Here is a 15,356-nt window from a genome sequence, read left to right as displayed (position 1 = left end):
TAGCTAAATCCATTGAAAAATGGTCTCAGGAGGTGACAAAATTATTTCTTGTCCGTTCGCATCAAAAAAAAATTATGTAACATTTGTCCTTCACAATCTTTATCATCAGAGCAAATGTATGAGAAAACTTTCTTTGAATTGTACCAACTATATCATCTACAAGGTTGTTCATTATTGAATTTTTTTAATAACTTTCAATAAACAATGTATCCAGCTGCTCCAAAAATTTTACTTTTTGCATATTTTCAGACAACAAATAAATTCTATGGTTACGTTCTATTAGATATTAATCAGAATACACTCGAAAATTTGCGTGTTGTAAAAAATATTTTTGACAATGAAATTCCAGTATATCTTCCTGTCAACAGTAAAAAAGGTCATTAGTTGATATCATGACACTGAAGAAACTACATGAAAACAGACATTTACTTTCCCTCCTAAGCTGTTCAAATCTGGCATTTAGGAAAGCCATACTCAAACATGGTATTGACAAGGCATTCATTGACCTCATATCTTACTTGGTTTAAATTTACCCAAGGGCAACTTTCAATTGCCAGAATCAGTTAAGCAACAGATAAAGCAATATTGTCCCATTTCAAGTGCCCTAGCAAGAAGAAATAACAAAAGAAAAGATTTATAATTTTACAGAAAACGTTTTCTCCAAGCGGGTGGTAGCTTTATTATAATTTAACTGCCAATAATTGCAGGACTTGTAAACAGTTTTCTATTGAAAAAACTGGCTAAGACCAGCAAACTGACACTAATAGAACTTGCCCTTTGACCAATGGAACATTTTGAGGGCAATCTCAGTAAAGTTATTACTGATGAGAATATTGCCGAAAAAAAAACTACTTTTGCATGAAGATTTATTTCGACGAGTGGACATGAATAAACCTTATCACGTGAAACCGGTCAATGTAAATATCATTGACAAAATGGAAACACCATAAGATTCTGCAACAACAAAAACAACACAACCAAAGGAAGAGGTTTCAGCATTGTCCAATGTTTTGTCAAGTGTTGAAGATCTACTGCCACACTCAAATCGTGAACAAAGTAAAAGACTCTTGACATAGCTCATTGAAAGTGAACATATTCAAGTTGATAGTAAAAGGAATTGAATTTTAATTCAGGGGAGAAGTAATAATTTACTTGATTTGACACATGATATTGTTACAAATCATCAATCACTTTTATAATTTGATAATCATCTATACAACTTTTAATCACATTAAACTTCCCGTAAAGTCTTGTTACCAATACGAGAATTGTACAAAAATTAATGGAACATAGCAGCAGCAAGCAAATATAACAAAAGAAGATTTTAAATCAATCTTGGAAAATACTTGCACACCTACCACAATTAGCAGTAAAAAAGATGATTTGAAGACACCAGTGGTGGTGAAACAAAAGCAAAGACGTCTTGATATCAACTCATCAACATCATCACAACCTACTAGCGTACAAAAGGGTGGCGGAAACTACACTACATGTTTGCTTCCAAAATGGTTGAAGTTATGAAACATATTTGTGAGAATATTGGTGGAATGGGAAGACTAAGTTCCCTCACCACATTTTCTCATGTCACTGAACTTAAAAAAGGGATAGCAAGAGAATATCTAAATATGAACCAAGTTACATTCTACATCGAAATCACAGAGTTCGGTATAATTATTATCGAAAAACTAAAGCCTTTTCTCCCTGCATATATTGCAAGCAGATCTTTCAAATCTAGATGAGATTTAAAAGCGTCACAACTCACCCTATATACTATATATATATATATATATATATATATATATATATATATATATATATATATATATATATATATATATATATATATATATATATATATATTCTACTTTCAATCAGTGTCACCAGTCGCTCTTCATATGCTATACCTTTGCGGACAAAGATAGGTGTTAAATTTGTTCGAGCCATAAAAGTATTCTTAATCAATTTGAGAAAAATTCAAACGGATCCAGGTAGTGAATTTGTTGATCCACATGTAGAGAAGATATTGTTGAAATATATAATACAATGCCCTATCAAAGTCATAGTCCTATAATGGCTGCATTAGCAGAACAATATGCTATGCTTATGCTATTTTGTTGCAGACAAAGAGAGGTGTTGAAGTTGCTAAGGCTATAGAAAGTATTCTTGATCAAGATTGTTCTAGAAAAATTTGAGCAAGTCGAGGTAGTGAATTTGCTATTCCACAAGTCGAGAAGGTATTGTTGAAATATAATACAATGCTCTATCATAGCCATAGTCGTATCAAGGCTGCATTGGCCGAACGATCGATAGGAACTTTTCCACTTTTAATTTCATGATATTGTAAATTGAAAAACACTGCTGCTTTTATTCAAGATTTATATAAAATCATGTAGATTTATAATCAATACCCCCATCGGTCAATATCCAACGTTAGCCTTCAGGAAGTTCATCAAGGAGATCATGACACACTTGACACATCTCTTGAACAGTATTCTAGTGAAAAGGTTCGGAAGAAGAAAAATTTAATTTTGGTGATACAGTTCGAGTTAATCGACCTAATAACATTTTTGAAAAGGGGATTTACTTATGGCCCACTAAACTTTTTAAAGTTTCAAAATCTTAGAGACTAAACCTGTAACGTATCGTTTACGAGACACCAAAGATGAAGTAATTTTTGGAGGTTTTTATGGCTATGAACTTCGAAAGTCAAAAATAAAATAGTAAAATCTATAAGACTGAAAATATATTAATGAGTCATACGCACAAGGGCGAGAGACAGTTGCATGTTCGTTGGCTAGGATATAACTCTGATTTTGATTCTTGGGTAGCAGTTGAAGACAAATTTAATACCAATTTCTATGACATATATTCAAGTCCAATGACTCTGTTCCGCTCTACGATGACTTGAATAAAACAAGGGATTTTTAAACAAAACTCTCTCCCACCATCAAATTTGATGGGAAGTATGAAGTTGATCTTGTCGATTGTATTCTCAAAAATACATATAAAATCTTGAGAAAAGATCGTAAATGTGATATAAAAGTTAGGCCACCTAATTTGCCACTCCTTGGCGATGAATGGATAGAATCACTTAAGCCGGGTGAATACCCTTCCCTCACATTACCATACAAGAAATTTGGCAGCATGAATGATTTATGTTGTGCTATCAATTGAAGCGTCTCCGCTCGTAAAAATGATGCCTTTCAATTTAACTTTTCAATGTAGCAGGGCAAGATCTACATTAGTTTTCATATTGACAATGAAAAGATTATTCTCAAAGATAATCTGAGAGGAGTTCTTGGTTTTAAACAAAATACAATCAAAGGCAGAAGTGCTGGAAGAACCAGTGACATGGATCTTATCATTTTCACTTACTACCCTCCTTGCTTCTCCTCGGAGAAGTAAGAAATAAGAAAGTGTATTTTTTACGCTTCATTTGAGAGATGGCAATAGCAAGGTTCCCCTTCAACATGCTCTTGAACGAAAAACAAGTCAACATCACAATCATCATTTGAATATAAAATATCTTCAATATATCCCTGTAGACACTTGTTATTTGGAAGTCTGACAGTTAACATTGAATTAGGTGATCCTGTAGCAATAGCAAAAGGTTTGGCTGTGATTACATCTCATTTTCGACCCATTCAATAACATGATGTCTAATAGAAAAATTGGGTTTGTTTTTCCTGGTAATGATTGCTATGTTGCTACCCTTGGTCCAAGACAAATTGGTCACTGAATAGACTATTACAAAGGTCGTTCATCAATGTTGCGGAATGGGATCGGCATTTGGTTTGCTAAGTTGTTGTACCGGCTGCCGTATATTTTGCATCCTCTACACTACACGGTTGGGGCTCTGACAAGGATTAAAAAAAGTGTTTCGGAAAATCTCAGGTCTTGTACACAATCCCTTGGTGATCCATTGAAATCTCCACAAAGTTAAAAAAGCTTTAAAAGGACGAGAAAAACTGCATAACTCGTCAGTCTCTACTCAGGTCAGAAACGAAAGACATCATTCTTGTCAAAGAAGAAGAAAGCAAGGAAACCAAGGAAGAAAACTTTTAGATGAAAAAGAGATTTCTTCTCCTAGACTGAAATGACATATTTTCCAAATAAGGAATCCCATCCATCAGTCACTTTGTCTTTTAATATTTTAAATACGGAAAATGATGAGGTGAGTGTAAAATATGGTTATTATGAACTACTTTACCCCCAACAACCGCTCTTTGAAAATATTAATGTTCAAATTTATTTCAATGAAGTTTATTTCGTGGCCGTGTCTTCCAAATTTGTAGAATTAAATGTGACAGTCAAGAAGTCTAAGAATGAAACGCCAAGTCCTACTGATGGAGTATCCCAAGAAAATTGTGCGATTCATAATTTTTTTAGACAAATCAGTGTCTACATAAATGGATAATTGGTGAGCACTAGCAACAATCTCTCAAATTATATGAGCTACATATCGTTTATGTTGATGACACCAAAGTCATAAAAGGAATTGGAGGGTTCAGCCAATGGATATAAATGTAAGACAGACACTGAATCTACAAATATACTTAAAGAGGTGACAACTTGTGAATTATAATGAGTTGGGAAAATAAATCATGAGATATTTAACATACCCTAATGGCTACCACTGGATATTATGGTGGACATTAAATTTACGCTTGCCTCATCCAATTTCATTTTGCAAAAAGTACTTGCTACAGCACCCTATGTAACAGCTTCTCTTACCTGGGAAAAACTCCATGTACAAAATTAACAGGGTATGAATTTTATCGCTCTGGTGGTGGAAAAACTGAGATCTCGTGGAAATAATATCAAGCTACTTGTAATTCATAAAACTATTAATCTGTGGCATACTGCCACAGTTTCACGCACCTTCACCGACTCTTCATTTACCAATGGTGAAATTCCTTTAAAATTGGCATCGGCATTTGTAAAAAGTGCCAGTGCTATAGGATAGTGGACAAGTTATCCACAAAAATTTAAAATCTTTGGACTTTCTTCTCTCGTGTCTAAAGTAAATGAAAACCCACTCTATAATTTATCATATGATAAATCCTATAGGACACTGTATAAGTTGACTATGCAGTCCCAAGATCGAGATTCACAACCATTTGAAAATGGCATAGCTGACACAATGTTTGCAAAAATACCTGGTATTATTGTATTGGAGTTGTCTGGCACTCAAGATATGAGTATTGTACGAACGGAGAGTGCACGTTTGAGTACACTTTTGCCGAGCCATCATCTAATATTATTGCATTCTCTTTTTAAATCAATAGAAACTTACTGGGAAATCAATCACGAAGGCAATTGTTCTACTAGACGTCTCACCATGAACACAACTCAAACAATCAGCTTATTTCATATGGATCCAAACATGTCCAAATACAAATCCCATTGTATAACCCTCAGATTCCCTTGAACAAATTCAAATTGTCATAATTACGGTTATCATTATTAAATGCAGGCCATCGAACGTAAAAACGGGTCATTGGCTATGCATCTATCAAACAGCGAAGAATATAGAATTTCTTAATCCTTTTGGTCTACTATGCGCATTCCACGCGTCAGCTACTTCAATTAAAAGCAGTGGGAAAACTATTGTTTCAAAACCAGAAGAGAGTGCAGGATTTAATGAGTAAATCTGTGGTTTTCTTGCACTATCATATTTCGTTTTTCGATTGTGTGGCTATATTTACAATATATTTCTTAACATTTAACTAGATATCTTTCACTTGAATGGTTCGCTAGTGGAGAATACACTTTAATACCTGTATAATATTGATTTCAGTGCCCTACGGATAAAATGTTCTAAGAATGTTTGTAAATTTAAGGATCATCTGAATTCACTATGTACTGATCTTGATATACAAAGTCAGAGTCAAATTTTCTAGAGTTCAATGTAACTTCACTCTTACACTCTTATTGCATCTCTTTGTGAGGTCAATGATATTTTATCCATTCATATTGTAAAGCTTCCGTGTTTCAATTTGTTTATTTGAAGCAATATCACATACAGTGTTTGGATTTGTTGATTCATCTTTCATAATATCATCATTTATTCTTTGAGAGAAAATTTTATATTGCAATGATAACTATTTAAACTGATCATTTAAATTCAAATCTTTGGATTTGTTGCTTGTCTGTTATCACCTTTGAGAGTGTCAGGAATAGAAAAATGGATGGATTTATGAAACCTAAAATCATGAGGAATCTTGTGATTTTGGAAAAATGTTTGAATTTAAATGATCAGTTTAAAAAGTTATCATTGCAAAATAAAATTTTCTCTCAAAGAATAAATGATGATATTATGAAAGATGAATCAACAAATCCAAACACTGTATGTGATATTTATCACTAACACTATACTTATGTAGTACTTATGTAGACACTGATTTAAGTTTTATTTTTTGGGATTGAGGTGCGAAACTAATTCAAAATATATTTATAACTAACTTATTTAATATATCTAATCATAATCCTAATTAACTATAACATATATGCATACCTAAATTTTTAAAAGGATTTATCAAAAGGTTCGTGGTAACGAACTGTAGTAAGGAGCGACCCGGCTCAATAGTAACCAAAACTCCAAAAAATGGAGTTTTGATACCAATACCTACATCAAAAGAATCGCATTTTAATGCTGATTTTAAATATATAAGTTTCATCAAGTTTAGTTTTACCCATCAAAAGTTACGAGCCTGAGAAAATTTGCGTTATTTTAGAAAATAGGGGGAAACGCCCCCTAGAAGTCATAGAATCTTAACGAAAATCACACCATCAGATTCAGCGTATCAGAGAACCCTACTGTAGAAGTTTCAAGCTCCTATCTACAAAAATGTGGAATTTTGTATTTTTTGCCAGAAGGCAGATCACGGATGCGTGTTTATTTGTTTTTTTTGTTTTTTTTTCCCAGGGGTGATCGTATCGACCCAGTTGTCCTAGAATGTTGCAAGAGGGCTCATTCTAACGGAAATAAAAAGTTCTAGTGCCCTTTTTAAGTGACCAAAAAAATTAGAGGGCACCTAGGCCCCCTCCCACGCTAATTATTTTACCAAAGTCAACGGATCAAAATTCTGAGATAGCCATTTTATTCAACGTAGTCGAAAAACCTTATAACTATGTCTTTGGGGACGACTTACTCCCCCACAGTCCCCATGGGAGGGGCAACAAGTTACAAACTTTGACCAATGCTTACATATAGTAATGGTTATTGGGAAGTGTACGGGCGTTTTCAGGAGGATTTTTTTGATTGGGGGAGGGGTTGAGAAGAGGGGGATATGCTGGGGGAACTTTCCATCGATAATTTGTCATGGGGGAAGAAAATCTCCATGAAGGGAGCGCAGGATTTACTAGCATTATTAAAAACACAATGAAAAAATAAATATGAAAAAGTTCTTTCAGCTGGAAGTAAGGAACAACATTAAAACTTAAAACAAACAGAAATTATTACCCATTTAAGGGGCTCACATCCTCCTAATACCCCGCTCTTTACGTTAAAGTGTTTTTAGTAATTTCAACTATTTATTCTACGGCTTTTGTGATTCTGGGGTCATTCTTAATGAATTGAGACAAAATTTAAGCTTTAGTGTAAAGAGCGAAGATCTGACAAGGGGGCGAACCCCCTCATATATGTAATAAAAATATGAGAATACAAAAGTTCTTTACGTAAGCTAATTTATAAGTTACGTAAATCTTTTTCTAATAAAAATATTCGTAAAAAATTAAAAGTTCTAGTTGCCTTTTTAAATAACCAAAAAATCGGAGGGCAACTAGGCTTCCTCCCCCGCTCTTTTTTTCTCAAAATCATTCGATCAAAATTATGAGAAAGCCATTTAGCCAAAAAAAAAATGCAAATTTCGTTTTAATTATTCCTCTGCGGAGAGCCAAAATCAAAACATGCATTGATTCAAAAACGTTCAGAAATTAAATAAAAAAAACAAGTTTTTTTAACTGAAAGTAAGGAGCGACATTAAAACTTAAAACGAACAGAAATTACTTCGTATATGAAAGAGGCTGCTTCCTCATCAACGCCCCGCTCTTTACGCTAAAGTTTTTTAATGTTTTAAAAAGAAGAATTGAGAGACAGAGTCAAACTAGCGTAAAGAGCGGGGCGTTGATGAGGAAGCAGCCTCTTTCATATAAGAAGTAATTTCTGTTCGTTTTAAGTTTTAATGTCGCTCCTTACTTTCAGTTAAAAAAACTTGTTTTTTTTATTTAATATTATTAAAAAATCGTTGAAAAATGTTGTCCAATACATAAATAATAAGTCAAAATCTAGATTCTTATAGATTAAATAAGAAAACAAGTTTTTCAACTGAAAGTAAGGGTCAACATTAAAAGTATAAACAGAAAGAAAATATTCCACATATGAAATGGTGCCCCTCCTCAATCCCTCGATTTTCCCGCTAAAGTTTTTAGTATTTTTGAAAAGCTCCTTGATCCGATTAAATGGCCCGTGTATTTTAGCAGCTGTTCTTAAAGAATTAGGACACAAAATCAGACTTTAGTGTAAAAAAGCGAGGTATTTTGGAAGCACCGCTCCTAACTCGTATTCGGGGTAATTTTGTTCCTTTTTAAGTTTTAACATTGCTCCTTACTTTCTGTTGAAAACAAATTTTAAATGTAATTTCTGATCCTTTTTTAAATAATACTGTGAAATGTGGCTCCCCTTCTTCTCCCGTGGAAAATTCCTCGTTAGAAAGTTCCTCAAATTAAAAGACACTTCTAGTAGTAGTGGTGGATCAACAGGGGTGGTAGGAACAATCCTTCATGCCATTTGAACCTCATCTACACAAGCCGAGAGGAACAAAATTTGCAAAACTTGTTTACCTAGCAACCAGACCCAGCCATGAGCCTTCCCAAGCAACCAGATTGCCTATAATCCCAAGAAAATCTCATTTGCTTATTCACAGGGGGCACATAATTTGAATATAACATATTCATTGAATATGAATATAATTTGAATTTAATGTTGACCCTTACTTTCAGTTGAAAAACTTGTTTTCTTATTTAATCTATAAGAATCTAGATTTTGACTTATTATTTATGTATTGGACAACATTTTTCAACGATTTGTAATAATATAAATCCTTTTAAAAATTTAGGTATGCATATATGTTATAGGTAATTAGGAATATAATTAGATATATTAAATAAGTTAGTTATACATATATTTTGAATTAGTTTCGCACCTCAATCCCAAAAAATAAAACTTAATATTCTTTTTTGTTCCTAAGATATTGTAAATGTACTATTTCGACAACCTGAATGTACTTTTACCCTTTTGATTCAGTTGAATAATTAAAAAAAAACAAGTTTTTTGAAATGAAAGTAAGGAGCGACATTAAAACTTAAAACGAACAGAAATTACTCCGTATATGGAAGAGGCTTTTCCTCCTCGACGCTCCGCTCTTTGCGCTGAAGTTTGACTCTTTCTCTCAACTCTTCTTTCTAAAACAGTAAAAAACTTTAGCGTAAAGAGCGGGGCGTCGAGGAGGAAAAGCCCCTTCCATATACGGAGTAATTTCTGTTCGTTTTAAGTTTTAATGTCGCTCCTTACTTTCATTTCAAAAAACTTGTTTGTTTTTTTAATTTCTGAAAGTATTTGAGTCAATGCATGTTTTATTTTGGCTCTCCGCACAGGAATAATCAATTGATGAACAATAAATTATTAATTGTTAAATAAACGTAATGAATAATTAACTTACGTAACGATCTTCAATATGTGTATATTTTTATTACGTATATGACGCGATTCGCCCCCTTCGTCAATACTTCCCTCTTTACACCAAAGCTTAAATTCTGTGCCAAATGTTTAGGAATGATCCCTGAATCACAAAGGACGTTGGAGAAATATATAACACATATATATATAACAAATATTACAAACTTCTATATTCTTATATTTTTATTATGTATATGAGGGGGTTTTTCCCCTCCTTAATACCTCGCTCTTTACACTAAATCTTAATTTATGTCCCAATTCTTTAAGATTTACCCCTCAATCAGAAAGGCCGTAGAATGAATAGTTGAAATTGCTAAAATACTTTAGCATAAAGAGCGAGGTATTTAGGAGGAGAAAAACACCTCATATGCGTATTAATCTCTGTTCGTTTTAAGTTTTAATGCTACTCCTTACTTCCAATTGAAAAAACTTTTTCATGTTTGTTTTTCATTGTTTTTTTTTTATAGTAATGCTAGAAAAACCTGCGCCCTTTTCATTGAATTTCTCTTCCCCCATGACATATTCCTCCTAGGAATTTCTCCAATATTCCTTCCACATAGCCCCCTCCCCTCCCCCTCAAACTAAAAAATCCCCCTGAAAACGTCTGTACACTTCCCAATAACCATTACTGTGTATAAACACTGGTCAAAGTCTGTAACTTGCAGCCCCTCCCCCAGGGACTGTGGGGGAGTAAGACATCCCAAAAGATATAGTTATTATGGTTTTCGACTATGCGGAACAATATGGCTATCTCAAAATTTTGATTCGTTGACTTTGGGGAAAAAGTGAGCGTGGGAGGGGGCCTAGGTGCCCTCCAATTTTTTGGTCACTTAAAAAGGGCACTAGAACTTTTCAGTTCCGTTAGAATGAGCCATCTTTCGACATTCTAGGACCACTGGGTCGATACGATGACCCCTGGGGAAAAGAAAAAAAAACAAAAAACAAACAAACAAATAAACACGCACCCGTGATCAGTCTTCTGGCAAAAAATATGAAATTCCACATTTTTGTAGATAGGAGCTTGAAATGTTCGCTATAGGGTTCTCTGATACGCTAAATGCGATGGATTGATTTTCGTTAAGATTCTGTGACTTTTAGGGGGTGTTTCCCCCTATTTTCCGAAATAAGGCAAATTTTCTCAGGCTCGTAACTTTTGATGACAAAGATTAAATTTGATGAAACTTATATATTTAAAATCAGCATGAAAATTTGATTCTTTTGATGTATCTCTTAGCATCAAAATTCCGTTTTTTAGAGTTTCGCTTACTATTGAGCCGGGTCGCTCCTTACTACAGTTCGTTACCACGAACTGTTTGATAATAGACGTTACAGGGATATTACTAATACGCTCCTTTGCTGTACCATGTGTAAATAGTGTGCTTTGATTCGGTTCAACACTGCCCTCATCAGTCCCTATATTTTCCTAACTTTTCTTATTTGGAAGAAAGAGGGAAAAAACCCTAAAAAGCAGTCACGCCATCAGATTCAGCGTATCAAAGAACCCTATTGTAGAGGTTTCAAGCTCGTATCTGCAAAAATGTGGAATTTTGTATTTTTTGCCAGAAGAAAGATCATGAATGCTTGTTCGTTTGTTTTATTTGTTTTTCTTCCCAGGGGTGATCGTATCGGCTCAGTGATCCCAGAATACCGCGAGAGGGCTCATTTGAACGGAAATTCAAAGTTCTAGTTCCCTTTTTAAGTGACCAAAATTTAGAGGACAACTAGGCCTCCACACACGCTCATTTGTTCCCCAAAGTCACGGGATCAAAGTTTTGAGGTAGCTATTTTCTTCAGACTAGTCGAAAAATCTCATAACTTTGTCTTTTTGAATGACTTAATCCCCGCAGTTGTCAGTGGAAGGGTTGCAAGTATGAACTTTGTCCATTGTTTACATACAGCCTAGTATTAGCTATTGGGAAGTATACGGACGTTTTCGTGGAGAGTTTTTTCTGGTGGGGGGATTGGGAAGAGGTTACCTGGGAGAATATTTCTATGGATTAATTTGTAATGGGGGAAGAGAATTTTCCATGAAGGGGGCGCTGGATTTCCCAGCATTATTTAACGATCAGAAATTAAATGAAAAACAAGTTTTTTCAGTTGAAAGTAAGGAGCAACATTAAAACTTAAAACAAACAGAAAGTATTACGTATATGAGGAGGTTCTTTACGCAAAAGTTTTTTTTAGTACTTTCAAAAGAGCTATTTATTCTAACTAAACGATCTTTGTGAATCAGGGATCATTCTTAAAGAATTGGAACAAAATTCAAATTTTAGCGTAAAAAGCGAGGCATTGACGAGGGGGTGAACCCCTCATGTTCGTAATAGTTTCTCTTCGTTTTAAGTTGTAATGTTGCTCCTTACTTTCAGTTGAACAAAACTTGTTTTTCTTATTTAATAATCCTCAAAGCTTAACAATAAAAGCTTAAATTGCAATATAGAGCATGAGGCCCCATCCTTATATTTTGGAAAATTATTATTATTAAGTATTAATGTTGCACTTTTCTATCTAAATTTTATCCATAATATTAAACAGCCTGGTATTATAGAAAATATTCGTACACAGTAAATATTATTGACTAATCTATAGCATTTGTTCTTCTTATAGCAGTATTAAAACAATTTACAAAGATGAATTTCATTTTATCAGGTAAATAAGCAGATTTATTGTTAAAGTATGCTATAAAAAGAACATCTTATATTTTATGATACTGTTTCGCCACACAACGCGTGGTCGTAATGAATTTTAGCACTCCATAAGCAAGTCCATTACAGATTTACTAGCCCTAGGTAATACATAAAAAAAGCTTTAATTTTGCGGTCAAATAAAAGATAGAATAGTTTAAGCGTCGAAAGTGATAGAGTGAGTACCGATAAAAATAATAGATGTCAATGATAGTTTGGACCTTGTTATATGTCTCCAATTTTTTGCTACTTGAATTAAATTAAGTAATGAACGCTTCTTCGCAGCAATTAACACATAGAAAAGGATCAGAAAAGGTTTTGAGAAAGGATTAATATGGAGATCAAGAGTTAAATGGCGATAGCCCATTACCCTAGAAAAAAATCGATAATAATACACAGATGGAAATTCCATTCATTTAATGCCATTGTTATACATTTTTCCAAAGCTAGAACCTCTTCAAAATGAACTGAACCCTTTTGGAATAGAATATAGCCAATATTCCAGATCTCTATTATGTAGTGTATTCGACACGTAAGTATTCAGAACTATAACTCTCTTATAGCTTTTTAAGTAAAATTCCAGATAGATTTTATAGAGTGTATTATTATCCACAAGGAAGACTATATATTCTCCAATTCTTTCTCATCCCTCTTTATTACACGATCAAAATCATCTGAAACACACTAAATGCTGCAATCTTTTGGGAAAATGTGACAACTTTAAGCTAAAAAGTATCTCGTACTAAACATCCTCTCTCTAAAAACGTTTTACAGGATTCCCACACCCCTCAGAGTAGCATTTACATGAAGATAATTTCTCAAACCTCATTGGTCTGCCATAACATAAAGAAAAAAACGGTCAAAAATGGGGTCTTTAAAGACCAAATGAAAATACTGAAAAAAATAAAGAAAGTGAATATTTCAAGAAAATAACCTCTTCTCTTCTCCAGCGTAAGCAAAATAATTTGAACAAGGAAAAAACAAAAAACAAGTATGGAAAGCACAAAAAAAAACAATCGAAAAAACCGCCAAAATTAAATAAAATTCAATAAAAGATCAAAATTTGAAAGAATTAAAATCAAATACCTAACAAACAATAAAGTGAATTGTTTGTCAATATACACGATTTGCGCTAAGTCCAAACAAATATGAACTGCCATCGACGGATACTAACGAACAACTGAGAAATAAAAAAAAATTCATTCACTCAAACAAATGAAGCAGCAATTGAATAAATTGGAGAACTAGGTCACCTGATTTCTGATTTTAACCATTGCATTTCTTGCGGATGCACTTTGAGACCTAAGGGGTTGATGATGTATTTGATTTTGTGATGGGGGAAGTGGTTCAATGTTTATTTTAGGGATTATTAAAGTACAGTCTTCTCTTTTGAGAAAACCGAAATACGACTCATTTATTCTTAAATCACCTTTGTACATCGTCTTGGTACATCGGAAGAACTGATCAATGACTTACGGATAGATTAACTCAACACTCAACCTCAATTAATAACACCCTTAAAAAGTGGGAAAAAAACAGAAAATTTTGACTCTGCCCTCTCAGAACACACATTTAATAATCCAGACCATCCAGTATTATTTAACCAGGCTAGCCTAATTTCGGATGACGAAGGTATTGTCCAGCACTACAGAGAAGCTGTGGAAATTTATAAATACCAACATTTAGATCTAGCTTTGAACAGAGGTCCAGGTGATTTAGGAATAAATGAGTCGTATTTCGATTTCTCAAAAGAGAAGATGATACTTTAGTAATCCCTGAAATAAACGTTGAACCACTTCCCCAGTCACATAATAAAATACATCATCAACTCCTTAGGTCTCAAAGGGCATCCGCAAGGAATACAAATGTTAAAATCAGAAATCAGGTTACCTAGTTCTCCAATTTATTCAATTGCTGCTTCGTCTGTTTGAGTGAATGAATTTTTTCTTTTATTTTTCAGTTGTTCGTTAGTATTCGTCGATGGCAGTTCATATTTTTCTTGGTTGTGTGCAAATCGCGGATATTGACGAAAAACTCACTTTATTGTTTGTTAGGTATTTGATTTTAATTCTTTTAAATTTTCATTTTTTATTTAAGTTTTTGGCGGATTTTGTCATTGGTTTTGCTGTACTTTCCGCGCTTGTTTTCTTTGATTTTGTTTTTTCCTTGATCATATTATTTTGTTCGCGCTGAAGAAGAGAGGCGGTTGTTCTTTTGAAATATTCACTTTCTGTGTTTTCTTCTGTATTTTCATTTGGCCTTTAAAAACCCCATTTTTGATTGTTTTCTTTCTTTATAGCGTTTATATGGTGCTCATGTTTGTGTTTGCCTGTATTAATGGTCAAAATATCCCAGAAAATCGTCAAAAACATGTCATAATTTATAAATTGAATCGATGGGGTGTAGTGGGCTAGGCAAGATTCCAACTCGAAAGAGCGAGGAATCAGTTATGGAAATGCATTGTAATTACCACGCAATCAATGCATACAAATTTTAAAAGTGTGTGTCACACTCAAGACAGAGGTTGAACTCCCTCGCTGTGACTACCCACCTCATCAGGTAACATACATAAAATATTGCTGCATCAAATTTTCATTTTTATCAAGAATACTTGAAAAGGATTAAAGAGGACAGTTTATTGTTCAATTAAATAAAAAGACAAGTTTACCAACTGAAAGTAGGGAGCGACATCAAAAATTAAATTGAACAGTAATTACTACGTATATGAGGGGGTTATACCCCTCTCAATCCCGCTGCTCTTCACGCTAAAGTTTTTTAGTATTTAAAAAAAAAAGTTTCCTATTGTTCTAATCAAACGGCCCTCGTGTTTCAGGAGTCGTTCTTACATAAAGTCAAACCTTAGCGTAAAGAGCAAGATGTTTTGGAGGGGTTAACCCCCTCATATACGTAAAAATTTCTGTCACTTCAATTTTAAT

At 33.7% G+C, this 15,356-nt stretch overlaps 1 protein-coding gene and 1 long non-coding RNA gene across 4 annotated transcripts in view; one reads left to right on the top strand and one right to left on the bottom strand.

Annotated features, from left to right (window-relative positions):
* The window catches only part of LOC136035453 (homeobox protein php-3-like), a 43,985-nt gene that overhangs the window by 14,318 nt on the left and 14,311 nt on the right, over window positions 1–15,356 (bottom strand). The gene's annotated exons all lie outside the window — the stretch shown is intronic.
* LOC136035454 (uncharacterized) overlaps window positions 14,396–15,356 on the top strand; it is a 136,007-nt gene continuing 135,046 nt past the window's right edge. For all 3 annotated transcript variants that reach the window (XR_010619428.1, XR_010619426.1, XR_010619427.1), the window contains exon 1: window positions 14,396–14,474. This is a non-coding gene — a long non-coding RNA (uncharacterized LOC136035454). The remainder of the gene's footprint in view (window positions 14,475–15,356) is intronic.

This window comes from Artemia franciscana, chromosome 14 (genome assembly GCF_032884065.1).
Source record: "Artemia franciscana chromosome 14, ASM3288406v1, whole genome shotgun sequence".
In the NCBI taxonomy this organism is placed as follows: Eukaryota; Metazoa; Arthropoda; class Branchiopoda; order Anostraca; family Artemiidae; genus Artemia; species Artemia franciscana.
The sequence above is the reverse complement of the archived record's forward strand: the minus strand, read 5'-3'. Positions and strand labels throughout refer to the sequence as shown.